Below are 18783 nucleotides of genomic sequence, written 5' to 3'. Positions count from 1 at the left end.
TTCTGTCTCCTACCACTGAGTGGCGCTCACATCCCACTTGCTTGTTTCGCTCTGCTGCGGCTTCTTCTCTCATCTGGGTCAGGCTGATCAGAACTCCGTTTCGGACATGTTTGTGACAGAAGCTGAAAGTGCAAGAATGAAATGTTTTCTGCGTTCAAGAGCAAAAATAATAATTTTGTTTCGCAGATGCACCAGATTCTTAACATTCTTTCAGTTGATTTCTTTCCTTTTGTTTGATTATTAAGGGAAATAAAAAATATTTAATACTGAGGCAATCCTGAATATGAAGCAAATTGATGGTATGATGAGAGGGGGACAGGTCTGGAGGTTGTGTAGCTTAATATAATATACATTTCTGATGTAATTATATATAATTATAAGAAACTGATATGAATATGCTTTCCGTGATTTTACACTCCCTTATACACACAGGAGTTTCATGTCTGGATCCAGTCAAAGGGATCATACAGATGATTTAGTATGGTGGTGATGATGATGAAGACATGGATTTATCTTACCGACTTGTGTTTCAAGAGAATATCAGACTTGTTATTGTTGGTCCTTTTAGTCGTCTCTAGGAATTAAACACCCTGTACGCTTGTGAGAATTAAATTGTTGGAAATTTGCGTGCAGTACATTCTGTCCCTGATGCATTCTCTCCCTGCTGCATTCTGTCCCTGCTGAATTCTGTCCCTGATGCATTCTGTCCCTGATGCATTCTCTCCCTGCTGCATTCTGTCCCTGCTGCATTCTGTCCCTGCTGCATTCTGTCCCTGCTGCATTCTGTCCCTGCTGCATTCTGTCCCGGATGGAATGAAACCGCTCTATGAGGCAGCCCACTCCTCTGCCATTTTGAGCAGCATGTCAAGGAGGGTTTTTTTGCAGTACAACAAGAAAAATCTCAGAGAACCAGACTGCCCCTTGGACAATCTAGAATGTTCCAGGGATAACCAAAGCCAGTGAGTAGTCTACCCCCCCCCCCAACAAACAGCCACCCAGCAGTCAACCCCCCCCCCACCCCCCACCCCCCCCAAAAAAAAAAACAGCCCCTCAGGCTCAACACTTATAAATCTGCCCCTGTGGTAAAGTGTCGAGGCTCTTTGTGAATTCAGCAAACTCACTTCTATTTCTCCCACCGGAGACCAACACATTTCACACTGACTAACACTGCACATGCCCTGTAAGTCAATGTGTCACCGGCGTGTGCAGTACTGGGTAAAAACGGCCGTCCCCGTGTTCAGTTTCATATTCACAAGGGTTTGGCTGAATTTTATTTGGGCCCATTCCAGTTCTGTCATTCAGAATATTGGAAAGTGCTGTAGTGTTCTTTGAGTATCTGTCAATTCATGAATCAAACTGCAATTAATTTAGTGGGCTGAATGAATTGAAATGGAATGGAATGGACAGCAACTTGTATCCTTTTTTTTCTTTTTTTTTTTGGTGTGACCTATATGGTCTTAAAGTTGGACACCTTTATGTCACAGGTGTACCTATGGATTTACGGATAATGGATATAAGCCTGTCAAGTCCATATTTAGGTTTTCATTTAATTGCGTGGTAGTTCTTGTCCCAATAGGACATAACACAACATAACAGAGTTTCTGCCGCTGCTGTGTGAACTGGCTGGGTATTTCACACATCGACCACTCTGTGTGGAAAAAACTCTTCCTAATGTCTGTATGGAATTTACCTTTTGCTAATTTACATTTATGTCCCCTTGTTCTACTAACAGAACTCAACCTAAAGAATCTCTTGTAGTTCACTTTGTTAATCTCCTTTATGAATTTAAAAGCGCAATTAAATCACCCCCAAGTCTCCTTTTACTCAGCTTAAATAGATTGAGCATCTTAAGCCTCGTAGCTTTTATCTTTCATACCTGGAATCAATTTAATTGGCCTTCTTTGAACCTTTTCCAAAGCCTCTATATATTTCTTGTAGCGCTGTGCCCAGAACTGCACACAATACTCCTAGTGTGGTCTAACAAATGGATTGTATCAGATAAGTTTTTATCTTCCTTGGGTCTATATTGACAGGCAGGCTGAGGAGCAGGCAGTGATGTCATAAGGAGCAGGCTGTGATGTCATAAGGGTCCGTTTCTCTCGCCAAAGCCGCGCTGCAGGGAGGGGGCCCGGAGGATCTTCAGGTTATCAGAGGACTAATGAAGCGGAGGGTAATGAGTCTGTCTGCACCCAAAGGCATGCTGGGACGGCAGGCGGGGGTAATCGATCTGGATCTCCCCACTGGGCGAGGTGAGTGGCTGGGATTGATCTGGATCTCCTGGCTGGGTGAGGTGAGTGGCTGGGATTGATCTGGATCTCCTGGCTGGGTGAGGTGAGTGGCTGGGATTGATCTGGATCTCCTTGCTGGGTGAGGTGAGTGGCTGGGATTGATCTGGATCTCCTGGCTGGGTGAGGTGAGTGGCTGGGATTGATCTGGATCTCCTTGCTGGGTGAGGTGAGTGGCTGGGATTGATCTGGATCTCCCCGCTGGGTGAGGTATGTGGCTGGGATTGATCTGGATCTCCCGGCTGGGCGAGGTGTGTGGCTGGGATCGATCTGGATCTCCCGGCTGGGCGAGGTGTGTGGCTGGGATTGATCTGGATCTCCCGGCTGGGCGAGGTGTGTGGCTGGGATTGATCTGGATCTCCCCGCTGGGTGAGGTGTGTGGCTGGGATTGATCTGGATCTCCTTGCTGGGTGAGGTGAGTGGCTGGGATTGATCTGGATCTCCCCGCTGGGTGAGGTGAGTGGCTGGGATTGATCTGGATCTCCCCGCTGGGTGAGGTGTGTGGCTGGGTCAGTACGCACGGGCGGCCCCTGGGGGTCAGATCTGCACACAGATCTCAGAGACACAGTCACATTCTATTACACAAAGGCTAATATAACTTAGCGATTAGAAAATGTGCAAAGATTTTACTGTGTGTGCGTGTGTGTGCATGCGTGTGTGTATGCGTGTGTGTGCGTGTGTGTGCGTGTGTGTGAGTGTATGTGCATGTGTGTGTGTGTTCTGGGACAGGCCAGGGGCCATGGTGTCACTTTGGTTTGTAATAAGAGGGCTCAAGCCCGGTTTTAGGCGGGACCCTCCAGACAGTGTGATGTGAGAGGAGGACCTGCTTCCCGGCGATGTGCCGGTTCCTCTGGAGGGGTTAGGGTTAGGGTTAGGGTTAGGGTTAGGGTTAGGGTTAGGGTTAGGGTTAGGGTTAGGTGAGTTAGCCGCTGAGATGCGCTGAGGGTCACCGGCGTCTGCTACAGACAAACCCAGAGAAAACAGGAGAATAATCCTGAGGCTGAATCTCACGACTCAGAGTCCCTCCTGAGAATGAGGATTCAGCAGTGCTGAGAGAGTAGTGCTCCCGTCTGTGTTTCTGATGCAACAATGTGGAGTTTGCTGAGGCCATGCGCCCCCCCCCCCACCCCAACCCCGACCTCATTAAGGGACCTTTGCTGGAACAATCCGATTCTCAGCCGTGAGAATGGAGAAGGCTGGGATCGATAGGACGCTGCCTCAGTAATGCTAACGCTCACATTTATGCCACTCTGTTCATATCACATGTATATATTACAGTCAGAGCTCCACACACACACACACACATACACACACACGCACATACATACATACTCACACACGCACATACACACACACACACACACACACACAACTACACACACACACACACACACACAGAGCCAGTCCAGTCTGCTGACCGCTGCGCTATGGAAGGTCATCACACATATCTGTGTGAGGAAAATGGCCGCCACTCCCGCCCTGGCTCCTCCCAGTCAGCTTTTAAAGGTCTCAGTATTTCTGAACTCCCAGGAGCGAAACCGCAGCTTAAAGGCTAAGTAAAGTGCACCTGTGCTCTGTGGGCTCACTGTGGGCTATAGAGATCCCATTTAAAAGTGATCGATATCACAGCTACTATTATTCTCATTTATAAAAAGGGGATATATTCATGTTAAATATTAGGAGCCTTAGAGGTGCTTTTATTTAATCACTCAGAGCCGCTAATGGACAGATGGTGATTTCTAAACGCACAAGAAAAGCCCCCGATTCCCTGTGAATTAACAGAATTGTACAATTATACCGGTCAATTGAGTCATAATAAAATGCACAGGTAGCATTAAAATCAGTTTTGCATTATCCAGAACCTTCTGTGGTTGCAGTTAAAGTTTTTCTGGAACACGGCAGCCTCAGTCTTACTCTGTACTTGACTGCAGAATTTATGTCACATTGTGAGTAGTTCATTTCATGCGGTTTCATAATTTCATAGTTAGTAAAGAATGACATACTGACAGGTTACAGCTGAGATTGGAACCTGCGGCCCGCTGGTTTCTAGGCCATCTCTCAGAACACAGACTCTCTGCGGCCTGAGAGTTTGTTCCACAGGATGCACCTCCTGTTCCCACTGCGAGCAAAATAAAACTGAGGAAGATGTGATAAAAAGCAGATAAAGGAGACATTTGCGAAGGTGCTGAATTACACAGTATTCTGGTTTAAGCAGCAGCCCCAGGGCACACAGCACCTGGCGTTTGACATTTCCTCAACAATTCATTTTGTGAGCCGTGTCCGCCTAGCGACAAGCCCTATGAACGCAGACGGCCACCCTCTTCCCCTAATCAAACATTATCCCACTCCCACACACATCAGCTTTATACTTACCGCTACACAAAAACAAAAGAATATATAACTGGAGGGAAGCAGTAATGGGGTACATTATGCACACTGGTCTGCAGTAATGGGGTACACTGATCTGCAGTAATGGGGTACACTGCTCTGCACTAATGGGGTACACTAGTGTGCAGTAATGGGGTACACTAGTGTGCAGTAATGGGGTACACTAGTGTGCAGTAATGGGGTACACTAGCCTGCAGTAATGGGGTACACTAGCCTGCAGTAATGGGGTACACTAGTGTGCAGTAATGGGGTACACTAGTCTGCAGTAATGGGGTACACTAGCCTGCAGTAATGGGGTACACTAGCCTGCAGTAATGGGGTACACTAGCCTGCAGTAATGGGGTACACTAGTGTGCAGTAATGGGGTACACTAGTCTGCAGTAATGGGGTACACTAGCCTGCAGTAATGAGGTATACTAGCCTGGAGTAATGGGGTACACTAGTCTGCAGTAATGGGGTACACTAGCCTGCAGTAATGGGGTATACTAGTGGGGTACACTAGTCTGCAGTAATGGGGTACACTAGCCTGCAGTAATGGGGTACACTAGCCTGCAGTAATGGGGTACACTAGTCTGCAGTAATGGGGTACACTAGCCTGCAGTAATGGGGTACACTAGTCTGCAGTAATGGGGTACACTAGTCTGCAGTAATGGGGTACACTAGCCTGCAGTAATGGGGTACACTAGTCTGCAGTAATGGGGTACACTAGTCTGCAGTAATGGGGTACACTAGTCTGCAGTAATGGGGTACACTAGCCTGCAGTAATGGGGTACACTAGCCTGCAGTAATGGGGTACACTAGCCTGCAGTAATGGGGTACACTAGTCTGCTATTGCTCGCGCCAGGAAACCCAAAGCCTTCCGAGCTTCATTTCATTCTTCTGTGATTTTTTCCCTTTCCAGGGCGAGATTAAATTATCACTGCATTATTCAAAGTCTCCCTTTTTGTCTGACTCTCCTGAAGACTGAGTTTCATCCTGCTGGTCTGTAATTTTAAAAATTAAGTCCTGTTCCAACTTCCATTAATCCTAAATGAATTTGAAGAGCGAGGTATTGATGTGTTTCTTTGGAAGCCAGAGGTTAGCGCTGTGGCGTTAGCTCTCTCCGGCTCAGTTCTCCGGGTGGATTCATCGCTGTATTCTGAAAGCGTTGCATGTTAAGGCTCCAGCTTTAGAACTCGCTCTCGGTGCAGCAATGTTCCCCTTGACCTGGAACTGAATCCGCACCGCGGGGCGGAGCCGAGCTGTCAGTTGATCAATCACTCGGGGCGGGGCCAACTGATGACCCGCTGGCTGATTGGGTGAGAGTGGCGGGCGGACTGGGAGCCTGCAGTCAGGGCGCGGGCCGGGGTGGGGGGCTCAGTTCTGCCAGTACTTCAAGACCCAGGGACAGGATAATTCCAAGACAAGATCATTCAGGGACAGGATCATTCAGGGATGGGATAATTCAGGGACAGGATCATTCAGGGACAAGATAATTCAGGGACAGGATCATTCAGGGATGGGATAATTCAGGGACAGGATCATTCAGGGATGGGATCATTCAGGGACAGGATCATTCAGGGATGGGATAATTCATGGACAGGATCATTCAAGGACAAGATAATTCAGGGACAGGATCATTCAGGGATGGGATAATTCATGGACAGGATCATTCAGGGACAAGATAATTCAGGGACAGGATCATTATAGGACGGGATAATTCATGGTAATGTAATAATGAAAGGATAATTCCCTCCCTTTTTTTACACAGTTCAAACTCACCATTGTCTACAAAACAGTCTACATGAGAGAGATTTGTAGGGATTATTTAGATCAATTCTTATCCTTGTTTTTTGGTTCCTTCTCTTGATTTTAGAATGCCTAATTTGGAATGTCTATTTTAAAGCCCAGTACAGATGCTGCATTCTCCACAGGCTACAGAGGGGGCAGTCAAAGTGGTCCTGGGCAGGGAGGGGGCAGTCAAAGTGGTCCTGGGGAGGGAGGGGCAGTCAAAGTGGTCCTGGGGAGGGATGGGGCAGTTTCAGGTTTTTCGCAGCTTTACCCCAGACCTCATCACCCTCTCAAACCAGGCGTGTTCCCCACCGATCTGTTTGGGGGTGACCCACTCTGTTTGGGGGTGAGCCACTCTGTTTAGGGGTGAGCCTCTCTGTTTGGGGGTGTGAGATGCCCTGTTTTGGGGTGAGCTGTCCTGTGTGGGGGTGTGAGCTGCCCTGTGTGGGGGTGTGAGCTGCCCTGTGTGGGGGTGTGAGCTGCGTCTACAGCGGTGTGCGCCAGGAGAACAGAACGGGATTCCCCGGCGCATTAGCGCTGATATCGCCATGCCGACAGAGTGGCCCAATCACACGCAAACGCAGAGACGGTGCTGCTCGTTTCCCTGCGTTAGCTGCTCGTACATCACTGACTGAGCGCTGAAGCAGAGCCAGCCTCGCCTCAGACACTGCAGCTCCGTCTCCTGATCACGCCGCTCATCCGTGCTGCTCCTGTGATTAATGTTCTCCACCTGAAATTTAAGATCCCAGCTGGACGGGTGTGCCGTGCTGAACAGGTGGGGAAATCAAGGGGAGCTCTGGGTAATATAGCTCAGTTAGTGAGAAATACACAGTAAAATGATCAGCTGTGCGTCAGTTTACTGTCCAGTTGGGTTATAACTGTTACATAGAGTAGGTACACTGTAACTGCCAAGTACAGCAATATTTCCAAAGCACTATATCAAAGCAGAGACAAAGAACAAAGGGAGAGTCAGAGAACATACATGGGGATTTAAAGGAAGATTTCAATTTAAATTCTTGTTGCGAGATACAGGGTTCATGCCTGGGGATCCAGGAGGTGTGATGTATGTGAGGAGACGTCTGTGATGTCATAGTCATGTGTGAGGAGACTGATGTGATGTCACAGTCATGTGTGAGGAGACTTCTGTGATGTCACAGTCATGTGTGAGGAGACTTCTGTGATGTCACAGTCATGTGTGAGAAGGCTGATGTGATGTCACAGTCATGTGTGAGGAGACTTCTGTGATGTCACATGGAGGTGTTGTCACAGTCATGCTGGATACATGCATGCATAGCTGAACAGCACCTGTATGCTATAGATGGCAATGAATAGCCTGTTTATTTATTTATTTTTTGCAGTGGCTGAAGTAGTGACTGAAAGCAATCGACTGAATTAATGCATGGGACAGAATGCATTGGGAATGTATCACAGAGAGACAGAAGTGTAAGATGCCTCCTCTCTACACCTAAGGCCTTTCCACAGGCCCTTAAGTGCATGCTTTTTTTACCCAACTAATAACATTTTAAGGTTTTTAGATTAGTGCATGTGATTTATACGCTGACTTATATTACAGCCGGTATATTCTCCTCTTACTGCACAGAGCAGGTGCTGCTTTCAGGGGTTTCTCCGGCTCAGATGGGCGTGACCACCATTAGCGAAGCGTTGCAAATGCGCGCTCCTTGCTGAATTATTGATTTATTCATCTTTAAAAGGCACGGTTTTATGTTCTCATATAGGTGAACATAATCTTGGGGCGTGCGGGGGAAAATATTGTCTTGTTAAATGTGCTTTTTAATATTAATGTTACTGGCTATCATTAATGAATGTCCAATAAATGCTGATTTTATTAAATCCACCCTCTCCACCATTATTTCTCCCTGTTCTTTTTCAGACTCTTTTCCATCGGAGTGGCAGACCCGCGTGACGCTTCAGTGCAGAAATGGCGGTCAGGCAGGTGTTTTAAATGATCCTGCGTTTGTAGCCCGGATGGTTCCGCGTCTTTAGGAAGCACAGAGCTATTTGTTCATCTTTAGTTCTGTAATGTATGTACGTGTTGATTTATAATTTGTTTGCTGTTGATATCAGGTGATGTAGTAGTTCTTCACTGTATTTGGTTTAGTGAAGCTGCACGCATCATTCATTCCATGAGAACTCATTCCACTTCCCTGAATAAGAATCATCTAAACTGAATGAAAAAGTGTTTTTTCCTTCATTTTGTTTATTCATTAGTAACAAAAGCAAGCAGTTTTGCACTTGGAAGAAAAACATAAAATGTTTTCTTTTATCTGCTATTAGCTATACATCTCTGAGGAATGCTCTAAGAAGGCCTCACATTAACCTTGTGTAAAAGGCCACCATTTTCAGAACAGCTTCCTCCCATTTCTTTACAGCTGTCCTGAGTGATGCTCCCTGGTGGTTTCCATTAATGCCACAACTTAAAAAAAAAAATATATATATATTTTCTCATATTCTTAATTGGCCAAAGATCTCTGAGGAATAATTTAAAAAATACAGAACTTATATTAATTTCCTCTTCATAACTTCTGTAGTTTCAGAGCTAGAGCCATGCAGGACTGTGATTTAATGTGATAGCGCCACCTATATGTGGGACTGTGCTGTTGCATGGCTGTCCAGGGCCTTGCCTGCTGTATTGCCCCATTCTAGACAGCCTGCAGGGACTGCCTGAGTCCCCCCCCCCTCCCCCCTCGGGTGGGGGGGTGAGCACTTTGACTGCACAGCCGGGGGCAGTATGATCTTCTTAGCTGCACACCAACATGTGACCCAAACCAATCTCTCTCAGAAATGGCCAGAGTAATTTTCCCTGTATGAAGAGGGATGATGGCTTTATGTTTTATATGTATTGAGCTTCCTGTTTGCCCTGAGCAGATGTGGATCGCTGCGCTGTAGAAAATCTTCTCACTTCCATTTAAGAGCCGCACTCCTCCCCTGCAGGCACATTCCCCAGCTGTAAAAATTCAGCCTGCAGACACGACCGAGAGAGCGAGGAGTCTTAAAATGTGATTAAAAAGGTCAGAGAATTAAAATTCCCCTTTGGAGTGAAGGTGTAAACGCGCGCCCTTCTGCGCTGCTGAGATGCAGTTATCGCAGTGGAATCAGACTTTTAACTCAAGGTTGAGCGAAGGCAGGCTCGGTCATTTGGGGACCCGGTAATTCTGAGCAGGTCGGTTCTCCTTTAGTGAATCCCCACCTCTCCCGTCGGCAGGGAGACGGCGTAATTGGCTTTAAAAGTGCAGACTAAGGGGTGTTAAATGGTTTTAAACGATTGAGGTTTGGGGAGAGTACGATTTAAGGTCCATTGCTACTATGGTTTTTGCTGGGTCCCTGGGCTCTAGGGTCTGTTCTCGATGAGGTCCATTCCCTAAATAATGTGCTAATATCTCTGGTATTAATGCAATCAGAAAAATCCTGTTTCCTTTCTGTTGTGAGCCTTACCGCATTCCTAGAACTCTAGCCAGGATATGGTGAATAAGTTAAGCGATGAAACACGGACCCCTAACCGACTGAACTCTCCTTTACCCAGGGCAGCCTCCAACCACCTGTCGCCCTGTGGAGCTTCATAAACATTTTGATTATTGAATATTCAGCATTTTTCTCCGCTCAGCAGATCTGATTTGTGTCCAAGCAGATTGCGAGGGCCGGACTGAGCGCGCTCAGTGAGAGCTGGAAATATGGCCGTCTGTTTGGCACAATACGCCAATTACTGCATCTGCTGCTCTCAGGAATCCAAGACCTTGTCCTGGTCTCAGCATAACTTATGCTTTTGCCTCCCCAGCTTCGGGGGAGACTGGGTTCATGCTAATGCTGGATTAAGGGCATTGTTCCTCTTTCCCCAACTCACCCTCACGTGGCAGCTCCTCCTAAACTGTAGATGGCGCCACTGTGTAAACCGACCAGCAGAGCTGCCTGCAGTCAGCTGGCTGAATGGAAGGTTAGCTGGCTGGCAGGCAACTGTGCTGTGGTCCATCTTCACCCACTGATTGGCTCCCAGGGTGTCACCCACCAGAACTCCGTAAAGAGAATGTTGCAGTGATCAATCTGGTATCTATTAAGGCTCTGTTCCAGTGGTTGGATGGGTCCCATGGTCTGGTATCTGTTAAGGCTCTGTTCCAGTATGTGGATGGGCCTCATGGTCTGGTATCTGTTAAGGCTCTGTTCCAGTGTGTGGATGGGCCCCATGGTCTGGTATCTGTTAAGGCTCTGTTCCAGTGTGTGGATGGGCCCCATGGTCTGGTATCTGTTAAGGCTCTGTTCCACTGTGTGAATGGTGGATATGACTGGACATTTCAATCATGGAGAAAAAAGGTGGCAAAAGGCACAGCACCGATTAGAGTTTTAATTTGACATTAAAACAGTTTAATTATATGTTTGAACATGTCAAACTCTATTGTAATGAGTGGTGCAATGAAGAAAGAAAACATACTTGCTCATTATGTGGGTTTTGTTTGCTCATTATGTGGGTTGTGAGTTTTGAAAGCCAAGACTTGTCGCACAATTCATAAGCTGGTTGACTCTAAATTCCCCCGAAGCGTTGGGGGTTCACCCACCTGTAATGACACTTCCCGAGCTTTCTCCTCTTCTGAATAATAAACATAGAAAGATGGCTGAAAGTATAAGAATTCCCAGAAATGTACACAGAGGTTTCTGGAAGTAAAAAAAAAAAGCGACTTTCCCCCTCTTTTCTCTTTGCAGAATTGCTTGCTCTGCCTCTGGAGTCACGGATAGAATGTGATCAATCAACCCGCGCCATTCATCCCAAAGAGCAGCGAGATTTACTGGAGCCTGCCGCACGATTGGACTTTTAATGTGTTTTTATTAATATATTTTTTTTATTTTATGAAATGGGATGAAAGGGGTCACGGCAGCTGTTAAACAGATTAATGCTCTGTGTTGGGTAAAGAAGACGCAATAAACTTTAAGCTTAATGCTGTCGTCTCTGCAGCAAGGGCTGATGGGACGTGGAGCCAGGAAGTGACTGGCGGTCATAATTCAGAAAGGTAATGTCTGATAACTGCAGACAAGATGGATTCCGCTTGGCAGTATTACAGAGAGCGTGGAGAGGGCTGGGCATGTTTATGTACATTATTTATGCCCTGTAATGAACACCATAATGAAAAGTGGACACAACTATAAATATGAGCCAGTAGCATAATGTTCAGGATAATCATCCACGCAATTAATGCCTCGCAAATGTACCAGGAGCCCGAGCTTTTTACAGTTTTTTTTCTTTTTTTTTGTGCAAAGCATATTTTATCTTGAAACATAACATTTAAGCAGACTTGTAATTCTGAATAAATTGGGAGTTTTTTTTAAACCATTGTGTACATGACTCAAACTGCCGTCACTGGAATGGAAAAGAGCCTGGTTTGAATACATTTACATTTGGGCAGGGTTATTTATATTTCACTTACAGCCAGCTCTGCTCAGAGGATGATTGAATAAGGGGTGAGGGAGGGGCAGGTAGGGTGGCAGAGGGATTGCAGTAATGGGGGGGGTGATGGGGGGTGGAGCGGGTGCTGGGGGGGTGGGGGAGTGATGGGGGGGGGGTGTAGCGGGTGCTGGGGGGGGGGGGTGGGTGGGTGTAGCGGGTGTAGTCGGTGCTGGGGTGGGGGGGTGGGGGGGTGTAGTGGGTGCGGGGGGGGGGGTGCACTAGCACTAGCTGTCCTCTGAAATCGTGTGGCTTTCAATGGGAAATATTCCCCAGCTCGTGGATGAGTGTGTCTGAGGTGTGCAAACGCCTCCGTTTTACACTGGTGGTTGGGATCCCAGCGATTCCAAAAATATAACACTGTGGAACTGAAATATGTGGTGATGGAAATTATTCATCGGTTTATAAATGATCCTGTGCAGCCTGGCATCCACACAGACAGTTCTCCTTTGAGGATGTCACATATTGCTCTCAACAGACAAAAAGGCAGAAAAGGTTTATTTGAGGGTTGACAGCTGTCAATCATCTGGAAGAATCTGGGATTTCACAGCAGGAAGTTTATATTATATATAGTATTTATATTTATATTTAGAGAAGTCTGCAATAATTCTATACCAAGTCAGTGTAAACATGTCTCCAAATACCTTATTTGATGCCAGATGCTGTAGCATGAACCTTTTTTAAATGATATGTTCTGCAATGATACTGTTATATTTCTCTGCAGTGACCTTGCTTATTTATATCTGACATGTGTTTTATTTTGTATCAAAAATATGAAAATATGAAAATGCGGAGCGGGCGCTGAGGAGACATGGCGGGCGAAGCAGACGGCATTCCCGCCGCGTATCCCGGGGTTACGCGGGGATTATTCCGGGTGTCAGTGAGCCGTGCTCTCCAGACGAGGAGGACGAGGAGGAGGAGGAGGAGGAGGGAGATCTCGAGTGACCTTCTGAGACTCCAGCTGATAAACTGCCATTACTGAGCAGCCGGTCTGGCAGGTCTAATCCGTCAGTGTCACAGCATATCTGTGTCTGTCTCTCTCTCTCTCACTCTCTCTTTCTTTCACATGCTTTATTCTTTTCTCTTTTGTTCTGTGCCTCCTTTTCTCTCGTCCTTCCTCTCGCCCACTCCCCCTTCTCTCTGTCTGCCCCCCCCCCCCCTTCTCTGAGGCAGGAAGTCCTTGGTCTCATACCCGGTTTGCCTCCATACGTATGGAGACCTGCGGAGGAGATGGCACGGGAAGTGAGATTGGCACAGGGAGCGACAGCTTTTATTTTCATTTATGAACGAGACAATGGCCATTAGGCTCAGAAACACATGGCGTTTCCCAGATGGGCCCTGTCCTCTCTCACACTGACATATTATACACAGGCTGTGACCAAACAGAGGAGAGCTCTTACACTATACACAGGCTGTGACCAACCAGTAGAGTCCTGTTCAGATAAAGAAACTCATTGAGAAGGAAGCACTGGCCAAGAAGCAGCACAGTTAAAAGTGCGTACATTATAAAGAACAACAATAAGCGCTCAAACAGCAAACAGCAAGCGAATGAGTCTACATCTGACCATGAGGGAGAAATGGGGAGCGGGTTCGGGAGCTCAGCAAAATGAGAAAGGAGAACAAGCTATCCCATCTCAGCCCTGGATGACCTTTAACCTCCTGGAACGTGCCGGAAACACAGAGAGTACGCCCCAGGGGTACCTCCATTTCATACGTTCAGCTTTCCCTCCACACAGTGGTGCGTTACACACACAACTCCACAAAGACAAGCAGCTCTGCTCCATTTCTTTTCTTTTTGTCTCTGTTCTGATTGACACTTAAATGGGTGCAAATGAAGGAGAGAGAGGAACTGATTTGTGCTCCTGTGGATAAGATTAAATTACCCCCCCTCACCCTACTCTGCTCGTGGGGGGGGTTCATGCTGAGGTAGCGGGATAAACACAGAGGGGGGGTAAACAGCGAGGGGGGGGGGGGTACACAGCGAGGGGGGTAAATGTTGAGGAGGGGTAAACACTGAGGAGGGGTACACGACAAGGGGGGGCACGTGGCGAGGGGGGGTACGTGGCGAGGGGGGGCCTGGCTCCGCTGAATCCTGTCATTTCTCAGCTGTCAGGTTCCGCTACGCCGCCCGGCTGTGTGAGTCATTATCTCCTGCCAAATAAACGCCCCCCCACCCCGCCGCCTCGCCCCAAAACCACCTCGCCCCCAATCTGCCTCGCCCCCAAACCACCTCGCCCCGCTATCCCAATACAACACTCCCCCTGCTACTACCCCCACCCTAACCTCCATCTCAACACACACACACACCCACATGCACACATGCACACACACTCACACACACACACACGCACACATGCACACACGCACACACACACCCACATGCACACATGCACACACACTCACACACACACACACCCACCCAGAGCTTCTCCACATGAGTACGTGTACTGTGATCTTGGTAAATACAGTAATCTTCAGGGCAGTTTGTGAGCAGGTCATGTGACGTGATGCTGATGCTAAGGCTCTCTGATACAGCTGCTCTACCAGTCATCAGACAAACCCAGATTTCCCCACACTACCATATTAAGGCATACTTAATATACATTAATATATAATATTCAACAGATTCTACTATAGATAATATGATGATTAAAAATGTATAAGAACAAATTCCTAAAGGAAAAGTAAAACTTTATCAGGTTAAGCCAGTGCAGTAAAACATATCACATTTTACTGAGAGATTTAATTAAAATATATTTATTATATAGACTTTACATTGCGACTGTAAGTTACATACTGAAATTTATTTTAAAAATATGCCTTTAAATGGACTTCTTGTTTGAGCCAAAAGCAAACTCATTATGAAGGTAACGGTCCTCTTCTCAGGACTGTAATTACTGCTCCGGTTCATATCAATCAAGGCACATGAACACCAGAGTAGGAATTAGCATGCGGCACACACCTCCGTCCAGTCCAGTACCTGCCCACAAGGCTCACATTAATGAAGGCCATCAAAAGGACGGCGATCGCTTCTTTGATATTAGTTTTGCGTCAGGCAGCATGTCCAAACCGATCACAATTACATTTCTATGCCCTTGCAGAGTGAATCAAATATTCAAATAAGCTGCTGCTAATCAAATATTCCAATTCATATTATAAAATTTCCCCTGTCAGTACAAAATAGAGAATACCGAGTTGGTAGTGCAACTGGCTTTGTAAATGTTTTAATATTTACATTGTGTCTGGTTGTTTGTCACGGAGCTGCACTTTCCTAAGGCGGTTACAAACTCTCCTTTCAGCAGCCTGAATAAAACACCCAGCAGATCGTCCGGCTTGGAAAAGCAAATTGCCCAAATGAGTAAACAGAGCAGGAGACGGGCACTGATTAATGAATAAGGGATGAGACGCGAGTCGCTCCAAACACCCAAACTGGGATTTGGGACAGGAAGGGGGGTGGGGGGGTGGGGGGGTGGGTCGGGGGGGGGGGGTAATTGTCCGCTGACCTGCAGGTGATCGCTGCAGTTCAGGCCCGTGCTCCAGCGCAGCCCGTCCTGAGCAGCTCACTGCATGCGTCAGCTCCACGCTCTCCCCCCTGCATGTACTGCGCTCTCTCTCTCTCTCACTCTCTCTCACCCCTGCATGTACTGCACTCTCTCACTCTCTCTCTCTCTCTCTCTCTCTCTCTCGCAGTACCTCTTCCTAACGGCGCCATGCGTTTTTCTAACTGCGCCGCGATGCTAACGACTTTGTCAAACCCCCCTTTCCTTCGCCACTTGGCGGAGAGAACAGCCTCATCAATAATGCACACGTTTTCCTGCTGAATCCCTCTGTTTTTTATTTTTTATTATTATTATTTGTTCTGCGTTGGCAGCGCGGGTCCCCCGGGTGGACTGGCTGTTTAGCACCCGCAGGTACATGCAGCTGAAGCGTATTTATCATCACAGATGTTACCCCCCCACCGGGGGCAGATTGGAAATGCCCCCCCTCGTCCCCGCCCGTGTGCACGGGGGCAGATTGGTTATGTATGGCTCTGTGGAGCCGGAGAAGAGCCTGGTGATGAGATCTCATTCGTGATATGCCGCCCAGTGATTGGCCGCGTGTTGCATGCGCATGCGCAGGTGTGATGCACAGGGGTCATGCGCAGATGTGATGCGCAGGGGTCATGCGCAGATGTGATGCGCAGGGGTCATGCGCAGGGGTCATGCGCAGGTGTGATGCACAGGGGTCATGCGCAGGAGTGATGCGCAGGGGTCATGCGCAGGGGTCATGTGCAGGTGTGATGCGCAGGGGTCATGCGCAGGGGTCATGCGCAGGTGTGATGCACAGGGGTCATGCGCAGATGTGATGCGCAGGGGTCATGCGCAGATGTGATGCGCAGGGGTCATGCGCAGGGGTCATGTGCAGGTGTGATGCGCAGGGGTCATGCGCAGGGGTCATGCGCAGGTGTGATGCACAGGGGTCATGCGCAGGTGTGATGCACAGGGGTCATGCGCAGGTGTGATGCACAGGGGTCATGCGCAGGAGTGATGCGCAGGGGTCATGCGCAGGAGTGATGCACAGGGGTCATGCGCAGGTGTGATGCGCAGAGGTGATGCACAGGTGCGCAGTTTTCCCCTCCTCTGTTTGCGCAGCCCTATTTCACTCCGTCACATCTGAGCTTCCCTGTCACGTATCTGCATCTTTCTGCTCAGACATCTTGAAATGATGCATTCTGGGAGTAGGACTGAGTGTTTGTTTTTAAGTGAAGAACTGTCCAACGTGAGAATACTGCTCCCACACGAATGCAATTTAGATGTCCTGAGAAATGGAACAGATTTGAAAGTTCACCTTCGCTGACTTTGAGGTGATTTAAGATGGACCCTAAACCGCCCTTTGGAGCCTGTAATCTCTGCTGTGCTTTGATAAATCATTTGATTTATGAGCGTATGTGGGCAGTCAACGGGCCAGAAATAAGCCAGACCTCCCGCTCCTGCGGTTTTGTGAATAACTGGCTCCATTCTGGTGAGATTCGGGGAATAAATATGGATGAGTACAACCTCCCCCGGCTGACCCCCCCAGCTCTCGTTCACCATGTGGCCCCCATGGCCCCGGGTGGCCGGACCACCATGACCCACCTGCTCCTCCTTCTGCCGGGCTGGGGCTGGAGGCCAGTGTGGGCTGAGTCTGCAGGGCTGAGTCTGTGGCCAGTATGGGTTGAGTCTGTGGCCAGTGTGGGCTGAGTCTGTGGCCAGTATGGGTTGAGTCTGTGGCCAGTGTGGGCTGAGTCTGTGGCCAGTATGGGTTGAGTCTGTGGCCAGTATGGGTTGAGTCTGTGGCCAGTGTGGGCTGAGTCTGTGGCCAGCGTGGGCTGAGTCTGAGGCCAGTGTGGGTTGAGTCTGTGGCCAGAGTGGGCTGCTTCTGCAGTAATCTGCGATCGCACATTTCACACACAACCCATCGCTCAGATTAATTACACATTCCACATGCAGCCCATCTGTCAAATTAATGGAAATTCTGTCTCTGATAGTTTTTATTTCCCGCTGTCGTTTGAGATCCAGGCGCATTTGTGTCTCCAACGTTTCTCTTTCTTTTAGGGCTTTTCCGTTACTGCTTGTTTTATCTTCCCTGCATTGATTGGGTTTCCCTTAAACGCAGCAGTCTGGAATAACTGGGTCTTAGCCAATCACAACACAGCAGCATCGCAGAAAGCTAATAGAGTAACCATAAGAGGTGTTGTCTTTATGTGCTGGAAATGTGATTGATTCCTTTCTGTGTGTGCAATCTAGAGGATAGGATGTGATTGGTTCCTTTCTGTGTGTGCAGTCCAGGGGATGGGACGTGATTGGTTCCTTTCTGTGTGTGCAATCTAGGGGATAGAATGTGATTGGCTCCTTCAGAGTGTGATTTGAACTGTACCTCTGGATTTAATTTGATAATGAACAAATGAACAAACTATCTTGGAAATACAGCGTTCAGCCACTCTGCACTGTACAGTTGAAACAATATATCAAACACCTTGTAAAAAACTTGTCTATAAAAATTCCATCTCAATAATCACATAATTCTCAACACAGTGCGCAAAGGATTCTCCTGCTTTTGTCTCGTCCCTCTCTGTTAGGTTGATTATGATTGTTAAATATCTCTGTCATTGTTTATTAAGTCACGTCTCCCTTGTAGAAGAGATTTCCACCTCACTGGGTTTTTGGGTTAAATTAAATATGGACAAATAAAATTGAAAACAAAAACAGTTGTTTACATGGAGTAGACTTTCAGAAATTAAATTTCAGTACCAGCAGGTGGCAGTATTGCACTTGAGTTGATGTTGCTGTTTTTCAGCAGATTCAATGTAAAATTGATGTATTTGTTTATAAAGCTTTGAGTACATTTCAACGTATTGGCTGTTATTGGCCTTGGCTGACAACCAGTCAACAGCACTGACAACCAATCCAAGATAGAAATATAGATGGATCTTTAAACATAATTCCAGTGAGGTGAACAACATGAATCGATGTCTATTGTTCAGTTATTGTCTCTGAAAAGAGATATGAGCTTGACTCCTACATTGGAGCAAATAGTCACATGAGCACAGCCTTGTTCCTGGCAGGAGATTCTATAGATCAGAAGGATATTAAACATCAATTTTATGGACTGTGATTGGTTGAGAACAGCACTTACCTCTGCCTCACACATTGAAGTTGAAGTTATCACAGAATCAGCCGGTGTCGGTTCATGCCGAAGACGATGTGTGTGTTCTCTGAACAAGCTGTCCGTGTGCATTAAGCAGAACAGGCGTGTTCACTACAGACACTGTGAACAACGCAACATGTATTTCACTTTTAAGGCGGAAATGCTCTTATGTATTTCTTTAATATGCAAATTTTTAAGTGTAGTTTGGCTCTGTGTGCACATTCAGAT

The sequence above is a fragment of the Anguilla anguilla genome, chromosome 3 (genome assembly GCF_013347855.1).
Source record: "Anguilla anguilla isolate fAngAng1 chromosome 3, fAngAng1.pri, whole genome shotgun sequence".
Taxonomy (NCBI): domain Eukaryota; kingdom Metazoa; phylum Chordata; class Actinopteri; order Anguilliformes; family Anguillidae; genus Anguilla; species Anguilla anguilla.
The sequence above is the reverse complement of the archived record's forward strand: the minus strand, read 5'-3'. Positions refer to the sequence as shown.